Consider the following 9,987-nt stretch of genomic DNA (forward strand, 5'->3'; position numbering starts at 1 on the left):
TTAGAGGCTTGCTGCTCAGCTATCTTGTATACATCTATGAGTCTGAAAAAATCTTAAAAATCAGAAAATGTCCTGAAAAAATGATCATCTTAGTGAAAACCTCACTTTGATGTATCACCAAAAAAAAAAAAAAAAAAAAAAAAAAAAAAAAAAAAAAATCTGTCAAAGTGGTGAAAACCTGGAAACAGGCACTACTTGAAACCCTTGCACCTATGTCTATCAATCTCAATCATCCACTTTGCTACACATTTCCTAGCTTGGAATTGTTTCTTGTCCTCATCTTGGGGGCATAGCTACTTAGCCTATTGAGGTATTCTTGTGGATTAGGGTTTCTTTGACAACTCACAAAATAGTGTTTCTCAACACTTCCCCCACTTTGACATCAAGTGTTTTTTAACACTTTACAGATAGTTTACCTACGGTCTCCGATGTCGCGATATCTCACTATTAGAATCAAGTCTGGAAGAAATGGCCAAGTGACTTACACACACACACTTTAACACTTAAATGACTGAGCTATGCTGATCTTTATCTACTTTGTGTGCTGTCTATGATGATTTCTTTGCCAGGTGTTCCCTCCCTAATAGTCTTTCAAGGATGTCATTGACTAGAAGACTGGGGGCATGGGACATATTTTCTTGATTTCTGCTTGTGGGTATACTTTTGTTTGTCTATAGTGTTGTAAGCATTCATGCTTGTCCTATTCAACACTTTGACTTATAAATGTATCATCCTTGATTGTTTTTGCAAGACCGCACTCAGGGTTTATCCCGGCGCTTATGCCTTGATACAGGTGTAATCTTGCTAAATTAAATTTAGGGAATCTAATCGTGTAGTTATCTTGACTTACATGTCTCTGATGCTTAGATTGGATTTCCACATACCTATCTCATATTGATCATATTCATATCCTCATAGTTATACTAGTGATGGTTGTATGATCTCATGATGTCCCTAATAAATGCTCAATGATGAAATTAAGAGTCTAAATGTTATGCACTTCTTGCTGGTAAACCACTTTGCATATTAGCTTGCATTTTAGGTTCATTTTCTAGCTTAGTCTTGCATTCTTGCATATGGGGAGAGCTCTCTCTTCATCTTTTTGTGGACATATCGGCTAACTCCTTTCATATATTTCTTTACTTTCTTCTTGTTCATGTCTTTTCACCTTCTTAATCTTTCGCTTCATCTCTTTTCTATCTTATCATCACATAATATAAAGTTTTGACCTCTTAAATAATTTTGACGTCCTAGATTCATTTTCGGGATCGAAATCCAAATTCAAGTTCATCTTGATGGTCAAAATTGTCTTTTAAAATTCTACTTTCTTCTAAGCAGTTAGCTGACCTTTTGAAGTCTAATCTCCGAATCATCACTGGGGCATCTTCATTTATTCATATCTTCATCATTTCCATACTTCATATCTACTTCAATTCACTGTTTCACATCTAAATCATCTTTCTACTAGATTTGACCTAATTTTATGCTATATCCTTCAAGGTCAACTCTAGTCAAACTGGGGCATTTTATCAGTTTTTTTATATAGTCATTCTTGGGTTCTAATCATCTATCTGTCATCTTGGACATTGCTATATTTTAATTTTCTCATTTCTAGCCAGTTTTTGCATCCCCTTACCTCATTTCAATTTCGATCCCGAGGGGGCAGAAATACTCTATCACTGCTTAGGAGCATTTGTTTGATCTTCTCACTTGCTCTCACTCTATCCACTTTTCTAAGTGTTAGTATTCTTCTTGAATTCTGAAATCATCTCTTCCTAGTGTTCAGTACTACTGCTATCAGGCTGTGCATTCAGGACTTGCTATCTATTTCTGCATTTCACTCTTCGGAATTAGATATCTATATCTATCATCACTTACTTAGCTTCAATTTTCTTTGACATAATGTGTTCCCAGATCGATCACGCATTAGTCAAAGAGGGGCAAATGTAATCACCTAAAAATGGTCATCTAGACTATTAGCCCCCTTTTCAACATTTTGGCTAAATTAATTTAATCACTTACCTAAGCCAAATTGCTAATAATCAATTTATTTGATTATAACCTATAGTTTGACTATGCTATCCTAAGTTCATTATTTGATTAAAAGAACATGTCCCCTTTTAATTAAATAAAAGACCCCATTCTTATAACCCACTTAAAGTGCACACATAAAGTCCTTTTTCTATTTTGCAATTAAAAGAAAAGGCTTTGTGACTTTTGTCTTATATGACAAGTCAACTTATATTCTATTGGTTGATTTGTGTGTGCACATGGATCACTCCTATTTTTGAATTCCACCGTTGATCATCCACCATCTTCATCTTGATCTCCACCGTCCATACATCTTTAAAAGGGAGAGAGCTTTCCCCATCCATAATCCTCATTTTGAATATTGTTATGCTGCAGGTTTTCTAACAGGTTTCTTTGGAGCTTTGTGGAGAACTTCTATTTCTTGTCTACATTCTCTCATACCATAGCATCTTAGCTTAGCTTTCATTTTTACATGTAGCTTAATCTCACATAGCTTAATAATGGTATTGTAACACTCTCATCCATGCCTAGAATAGCTGCACTTTTCATATTCATTCTAGTTTAATCTTCATTTGCATTGCATTCTTGAGGAACTCCTTGGGACATTTGCATTCTTGCATCTTGTCTTTGGAACCTCCCATTGCATGGTTTACTAGCAAGAAGAGTATTTCTAAGGCTCATCTGAGAGCCTTCTTATTCTTAAAATATATTCTCTTGCACTCCGTGGATAGGGAGCTCTAAGCCGGCATTCAAACATTTCAAACTCATGGAATCGTTTGGATAGAAGGGTTTAGAGTGTGACACATTTCAAGTGTACAGTCATTATCTACTGGGTTATGCATAGTTCATTGATACATTTCTATCTTATCATATCGACTGGTTATGACAACAGGGTTTGGGATCTAGGTGTTGATCATATGTATTTATGGCTTGTTGAGGACCTTGTTGTAATTCTTTTCATTTTGAGGTTGGATATAGTGATGATCAGAGTTGTACAGCTTATAGGTGTAGTATTATTTCACAAAGTTATGTGGGATCCAGGGATCCGATTGCCAAATGGATTACAAAGTGACACATTGCTTCACAGGATGGTTGGATTTGTTTTCAGATTGGGCTACAGGGCTACATGCAGACTCATATGGGATCTTGGTACTGATTGCTTGAGGACAAGCAATTTTAAGGAGGGGAGATTTGTAATGTTCCCTTTTTGGAACATTAGAAATATTGAAGTTTTATTATTTATAATGTTAAAATTGACTAGGAGAGCGTAGACTAAAATTATAAAAAGGTCAATTTAATGTTATAAAGAGGGCAAAAGGTCAAGGAGGAATAAGACGAAATGCAAGTTGAAGAGTCACAAGAGAATAGGACGAAAGCCAAGGGGAGTCGAAGAGTCTCAGTTTGTGTATTAAAAAGGGAAAGAGGTTCATTCCTAGGCATGCTTGATTTATTATTTCAGATTTCAATTCTCTCTAGCGAGAATATTTGGAAAGCTTCAACTTTCAGCTAGTATGAGGACGTAGCACTTCGTGTCGACAGACAGTGGACGCAAACCCATTGTCTAGGGAGACATTAGTTTAGGTGTTTCATATGCGCTTACAAGTTCTTATTCTAGTATTTCAATCTAACTGTTAATCTGTATTTAAGATTGGATTTGTTAGTGTTGGTTATTGTATTGCTGTTGTATAATGCAATAACATATTTTAAGGAGTTATAAGAGTTGTTGGTTTTTATATCATTGGTTTGTAACACATTGTTATATGCTCGAATCTTGAGTGATATTTTGGAAAGAACGGGTCTTTATCTTGTGGAAAATCTTCTAGTTTCATTGTTCTATTGTATTACATTTGCCTATGTTTGAGTTTGGATATTACATTCAAGAAGAAGTTGGTTAAACATCTGTTGGGATTTCTATTGGTTTTGATTGTATTCATATTATATCTGCAATATCCAATCCTAAATATACTGTTTACAAGGAAATCGAGTAAATATCCAATTAGGGATATTTCATTATATGACTCCAAATTATTATCCATGCTCTCCTGTAGATTCGTAACCTTGCTCTTGTTCCACACATTGACAACATTTTGAGGGTTCACTTCAACATTGGCTTGGTTGTCATCTGGATTCAAATATGCTATTTAGTCTTGTTCCTCGAACCCTTTCTTCTCTCTTGAATCATCAATCTTTTCTCCATCTTTAACCTTCTCATTTTCTTGAGGTTTTAGTTGCTCTCCACTTGAAGGGACAATTATAATCTCTTGCTTGACAATATCCTTATGTGGTTGCAGTGAAGTTGTGGATATGACTTAATCTTGTAGCCACTTGTAAATCTCCTGCTTCAGACTATGATACTCAGATGACAGATACTTCATTCATAGTTCTATATAATCTTCCAGAGATATGTCCCTCTCCCATCCACCAATCACCCAATCCTTCTTGATTTGCTTTAGTGACTTAGCCAAAGTGGGTGTTTGCAATTTCTATCCTTCGACCTTAGGAGTGAAGGTAGTCATTGATGTCCTTGCAATGAAGTATTCTAAAATTCCTTTCGTACTTTGATTCATTCAAGAGGTTGAGTGTCTCCTCCATCCATTGGTGGAGCTTTTGTTGACTTCTTAGCTCCCTCAGCGCATTACCCAAACCATCACTCGACACCATGATTTGATCTCAATTCTTGATAGGTTGGCAACCATCTCTGATACCACTATAATGTACCCAACAACACCCCTGAGATTTCTACATGTCACGTACCACTATACCCAAGGGCAAAGTACCTGAGGGAAAACACTCGGGGAAAAGCACCTGAGGGATGCACTTGAGGGAAATCAACCAAGGGACACACTCGAGGAAAATCATTCGAAGGTAGACTGGAAGGAACATGAGAGAGCACACGAAAGATTTTGTACAGTGATATGCTCTTGTAGGGTTGTACGTTGATGAGATCGAAGGGCTAAATGATGATGAGCGTATGGACAGAGTATGGTTTATACAGTGTATGGCCGACTGAGAGATAATTAAATTTTGTTTTGGGGCAATACAGATCTGATTATTAAATTTAATTATTTAATAATTATTAAGGGCATTACAACTGTTTACTTGAGGACTCGAAACGTAAACTTCTTTAGTACCAAGCAAAAAGAGAGGGGTTCCCATTTATAATGAGGCAATGGTGTGAAAAGGTCACAATAAATCCCAGGGACCTAGATTCGAACTCGACCAAGTTTGGTGAGACTTGTTGAGTCTGGGTGAGTCCTGTCACCTAGACTATGCCAAACTAAATTTTTTTAAACTCTCAAAATTAATACGCTTTTTTGTTTGACATTGCCCCTAGAATATACATGAAATATATCGTTTAGCTCCCCATCTTTGTCTTCAAGTCAGTCTCATTCTCTTTAGTAGAAATATACAAGAAATATAACAATTCAATGTGTCTTTTTCTTTTCTTCCTATAAGTTATATTTCATATTTACTGTTACATCCCAATTTTTTTATCTTTTAAAAATAATATTATAGCCGTTGTAATAGTTAGTTAGAAACTCTCGGATATCATGATCTTGTGAAATGGAGGTTATGATTAATCGAATTGATTCATGTGTAAATGACTTGTTAGTTGACTATTGTTATTTCGACTAAAAATGCATGCTTATATTTTATGATAAATGTTGGTGGTGGTTAACCGTTGTGACAGTTATTGCTAAAGTTCAAACTATAAGTCTAAGAAAGTAATAGGCCAATTACAAATCACAATCAGAAAAATCTACATAATTCACAGCCCTTGTTGCAAATGTCTACTTTTTCATTATTAAAAGTTTTTAAAATATTATAGCTGCTGCACCATCTAAAACCTACATTAGATGCCTTCATAGGAAGGATGCAAGCTCTTGTAAGCATAAACTTCTAATTATTATTTTGATATTTGTTCGGAACGTTTGATATCATGGATTTCATAATTTATAAGTTTTGTATACATTTTATTATACATTTGACAATATTTATATATCTACAATAGTTATATATCTAAGTGTGCTATTTCCTTTTGCTGCAATTTGCATTTATACTTATTGATGTAAACTTGTGTATACGATCAAATTAGCTTCTATATGACAATGTTATTGTGTCTTTATGGTTTATTCAGTGTTACCAAGAGACGCATCTCCGGCCTCGGAGATGTTTTTGAAGACAATTGGGGTGCTTGAGCATCCTGGCCTTGCCATCTCCCAATGACCTCAATATCACTTATAACTTTTTTCCCACATCTCTAGCTCAAAATCAGGTCAAAATGGCAGTAAAGTTGAGAACACAGATCAGGTAAATACAAAAACACCAAAACTCATAGAGGAATGATGAGACGATGGAGTAGGAAGTTGTGAGCCATGTCTGTGAAGAATAATGCAGTGTTGGAGCCTACCATGATACTCTTTACTAGACACCCATCTCAAACTCAAAGCCTTCTTCTGAGAATTTTTTTTGGGTTGTACAAGGTGTGAAAAGAGAATGGCGTGCTCTTCTGCTTTTGTTGTTTCAAACTTTGACATTATTGAAGAAATCTGAAAATTACTGTACAGACATGCAAATTATTCATTTATTTATTTGATAACTTTATGTGAAAACTATGACCAGATAATTTATTTTTCTGAATATTTCATATGTTCATAAATCTGGTCATAATTGTGCCATGTGAGTTCTTTCACATTTTGCATACATTTTTGTCGCTGCAGTTGTATGCAATTGCGCTAGTAGACATGTATGCAAAATGTGGAAATATTTACATGACATATGAATGCAAAATGTGGAAACATTCCCTTTGCATTATTCCATATTTTGCATACGTGTATGTCAGTGCACTTGCATACAATAGTGTTGGCAAAAATGTATGAGAAATGTGGAAGCATTCACAAGGCATGCAAACTAAGTCCTGCTGTTAGAACCACAGACAATGTATGCAAAATGTAGAAGTTCGAAGCATTCATAAGGCATGTGAACTGTGTTCACTATTTCGTCACATGATCTCATCAAAGGCCATGATTTCAGGTTTTATAAATTTCAACAAATCCATTTTATGCAAACTGCAAGTGCTTTCAAGTACACCTGGTGATATTTCCTATTTTTACTTCTAAAATGTCAAGTGGGGGAAGACAAGCCTTGTAACCCTTTTGAAGTATGTTGATTGTATTCTAGGCGCAAAAGGTTTAAGTGGAACAACCATGATCAAATGCAAGCTTTGTCCAATGGCATGACAAGGTGCTTGCACATGGGTGAAGACTCATTTCCCTCACACACCTAGAAAAGGTGTTGGTACTTGTCTAAATGAACCAGAATGATATGAGGCTTTGAGGAAGAAAGAAATGTCTGATGAAATGTTATATAATATGGGCTCCTCTCATGCTTCAATGATAGAAGCAACTGCTGCAACCCCTAAATCAAATAGAAAGACAGGTAGATGTAGCAGCACAACAGTCTCACAAGAGATCGCATATTGACAATTCAAGTCCTATTGGAAGGCTATTTTATGTGCAAGCTCGAGAGGAAGGCTAATTGATGTGCACGGTCAAGATGGTTCTTTTATGCAAACAGAATACCATTTAATGTTGCTTGCTCACCTTTATATGGAGAAATGGTCCAAGCTATCATTAATGTAAGAGCTATGTATAAACCACCTGGGTCTGAAAAGCTTGGCGCAACTCTAATTGATAAAGAAAAAAATTGATGGAGAAACAAATTGCACCAATGGGAAGACTGTGATCTACAAATGAATCCAATATTGTGATGGATGGGTGGAAGGATGCTAGAAAACGTCCACTACTTAATGTCATGGTGACATGGCACAAAGGGCCTTATTTTTAGAAGACGATAGACTATTCAGGGCAAGAAAAAATGATGAGTTTCTTCATCACCAGCAATGCCATAGGGTGCATCTCATGTAGTCCAAGTTGTTACCAATGCTGCCTTGTTTGTCAGGCAATGGGTATGATGGTGCAAAAAAAGTACAAACATATATTTGGACACCATGTTGTGCGCATTCATTGAATAATGCACTTAAAGATATTGGCAAGTTCAAGTGGGTTTAATATCTCATAGAGAAGAGCAAACAAATATAGATGTTCATATATAATCAGCACCATACACAAGCTAGTTCATCATAAATTTTCCTTGGTGGAACTTCTCAAACCCGTTGATATATGGTTTGCTTCTTACTTTATTCTTCTTGACCACCTTTGTGAAGTCAAAAGGAGCTTTGTGTTACATAGTTATTAGTGATACATAGGCAGCATGTAGACAATCTACATTAGATACTGCAGTTGAAGTGAGAGGTTTGGTCATTGATGACCAAATTTGAGCTGATGTTAGATTCATTATGGACTTCATTAGGCCCATGTGTGAGGTGATTAAATTTGTAGACTCAAATAAGCTATGTTTTGGAGAAGTTTATGAAGAAATAGATTCTATGTGTGAAAGAGTCGAGAAAATAACAAATACAAATTTTTTTTCTTCATATTCTTTGATAGAAGAGAAGTTACATGGAAGATAGAGAAAACTAAACACACCTCTTCATTGTATTGCTTATGCCTTGGATCCTCAAGGCATAATACACGAGTCCAAAAAGAGAACTCTAGATAAGAATAGAGAGGAAATGAAGGGATTTTGGGTGGCAACAAAAAAAATTTATGGTCAAGGTGAGGATGCCTCAAATTTTAGGAGTCAACGGAATAAGTTGTCAATTGGGCAAGGTGATTTTGCTTTTGTGTAGGCTTTATATGATATGTGAGCAAAGAAAGAACCTTTAGAGTGGTGGTGGAACCATGGAGGTGAAACACCTCAATTGTAATCACTTACAATTAGATCACTCTAACAAGTGGCTAATTTTCCATCTTGTGACAGAAATTGGAGTATTTATGGTTTTACTCATTCAAAAAAGAGGATTTGATTAAGGCTAAAGAATGCAGAGAATTTGGTTTACATTCATAGCTCACTTCATCTTTTTTCCTCGTGTTGATCCTCAGTACATGGAGGGTCCTTCAACAAAATGAGACCAAATTGCACATGATGAAGAAGTTTCAGCCTTGGGGTATGAAGCAGTTGAACCAAATGGCCTCAATGAATTGCCCCCAATTCGACTATCATTAGAGGAACCCAAGTGAGAGTGATGAGCACTCGGATAGCATCTTAGCTAAGGACCTTGATATGAATGATCAAAATATTAAAATAGTAGACAATAGATTTTTTTTTATTTTTTATTTTGGTGTATCAACATTAAACTATCAAAATATTTAGACTTCAATATGTAATGACAATCTAACATGAAATATGTAGTGCAAGCTTTGAACTCTTTGACTCTTTTATACAATGACATTTGACATTTGTTTATTTAAACTTTAAAGTCAATGCTAAGTTTTATCACTGTTCTTGTTTTCAAAATTTTATGTCATGATATTTTTTGAAAATTATTAAATTATATTAGAAAAATTGTCATCTACAAGTACCTTGTCTCCTGGTAACTTTGGTTGTATTTACTAAAGGGTGCTTGAAAAAAAAATTTTAATCCTTAAAAATATTTGAATTTCTTCAATTTTTCACTTTGGGAAGTTTGTGCTAAGTCTCAAGTCTTAGATCAAATCATGCTTTGAGTCTCGTAACTATGTTTTATATCTTGTTATTAGATGATATTGCAAATAACAATCATTGCATCATTTTTCCCCATTTAAGATCCTAATTTCATTGTCCTTATTTTGAAATACCAAGTGCCGATAGATATCAATTATAAAATACTTATAATTTATTTTATTACAGTCAAAGATATTTATATTTTATTGTATGTATATTCTTTTTCCTAGACTGATTTTAGTTTTTTATTTTAATTTCTAAAAAAATTATCTTCAAATTTATAATTTTAGCAACTAATATTTTACTTGTGGTATTTATTAAATTATTTTGAAAAATATATTATGTTAATAA

The 9,987-nt window shown here is 34.8% G+C and overlaps 1 protein-coding gene across 1 annotated transcript in view; it reads right to left on the bottom strand.

Moving 5' to 3' along the window:
• Positions 1 to 9,987, bottom strand: part of LOC149527831 (protein EFFECTOR OF TRANSCRIPTION 2-like) — a 63,555-nt gene that overhangs the window by 22,145 nt on the left and 31,423 nt on the right. The gene's annotated exons all lie outside the window — the stretch shown is intronic.

This window comes from Cupressus sempervirens, unplaced genomic scaffold (assembly GCF_028749045.1).
Source record: "Cupressus sempervirens isolate cs-2001-9-10 unplaced genomic scaffold, ASM2874904v1 CseChr00s100002_03, whole genome shotgun sequence".
Lineage (NCBI taxonomy): Eukaryota > Viridiplantae > Streptophyta > Pinopsida > Cupressales > Cupressaceae > Cupressus > Cupressus sempervirens.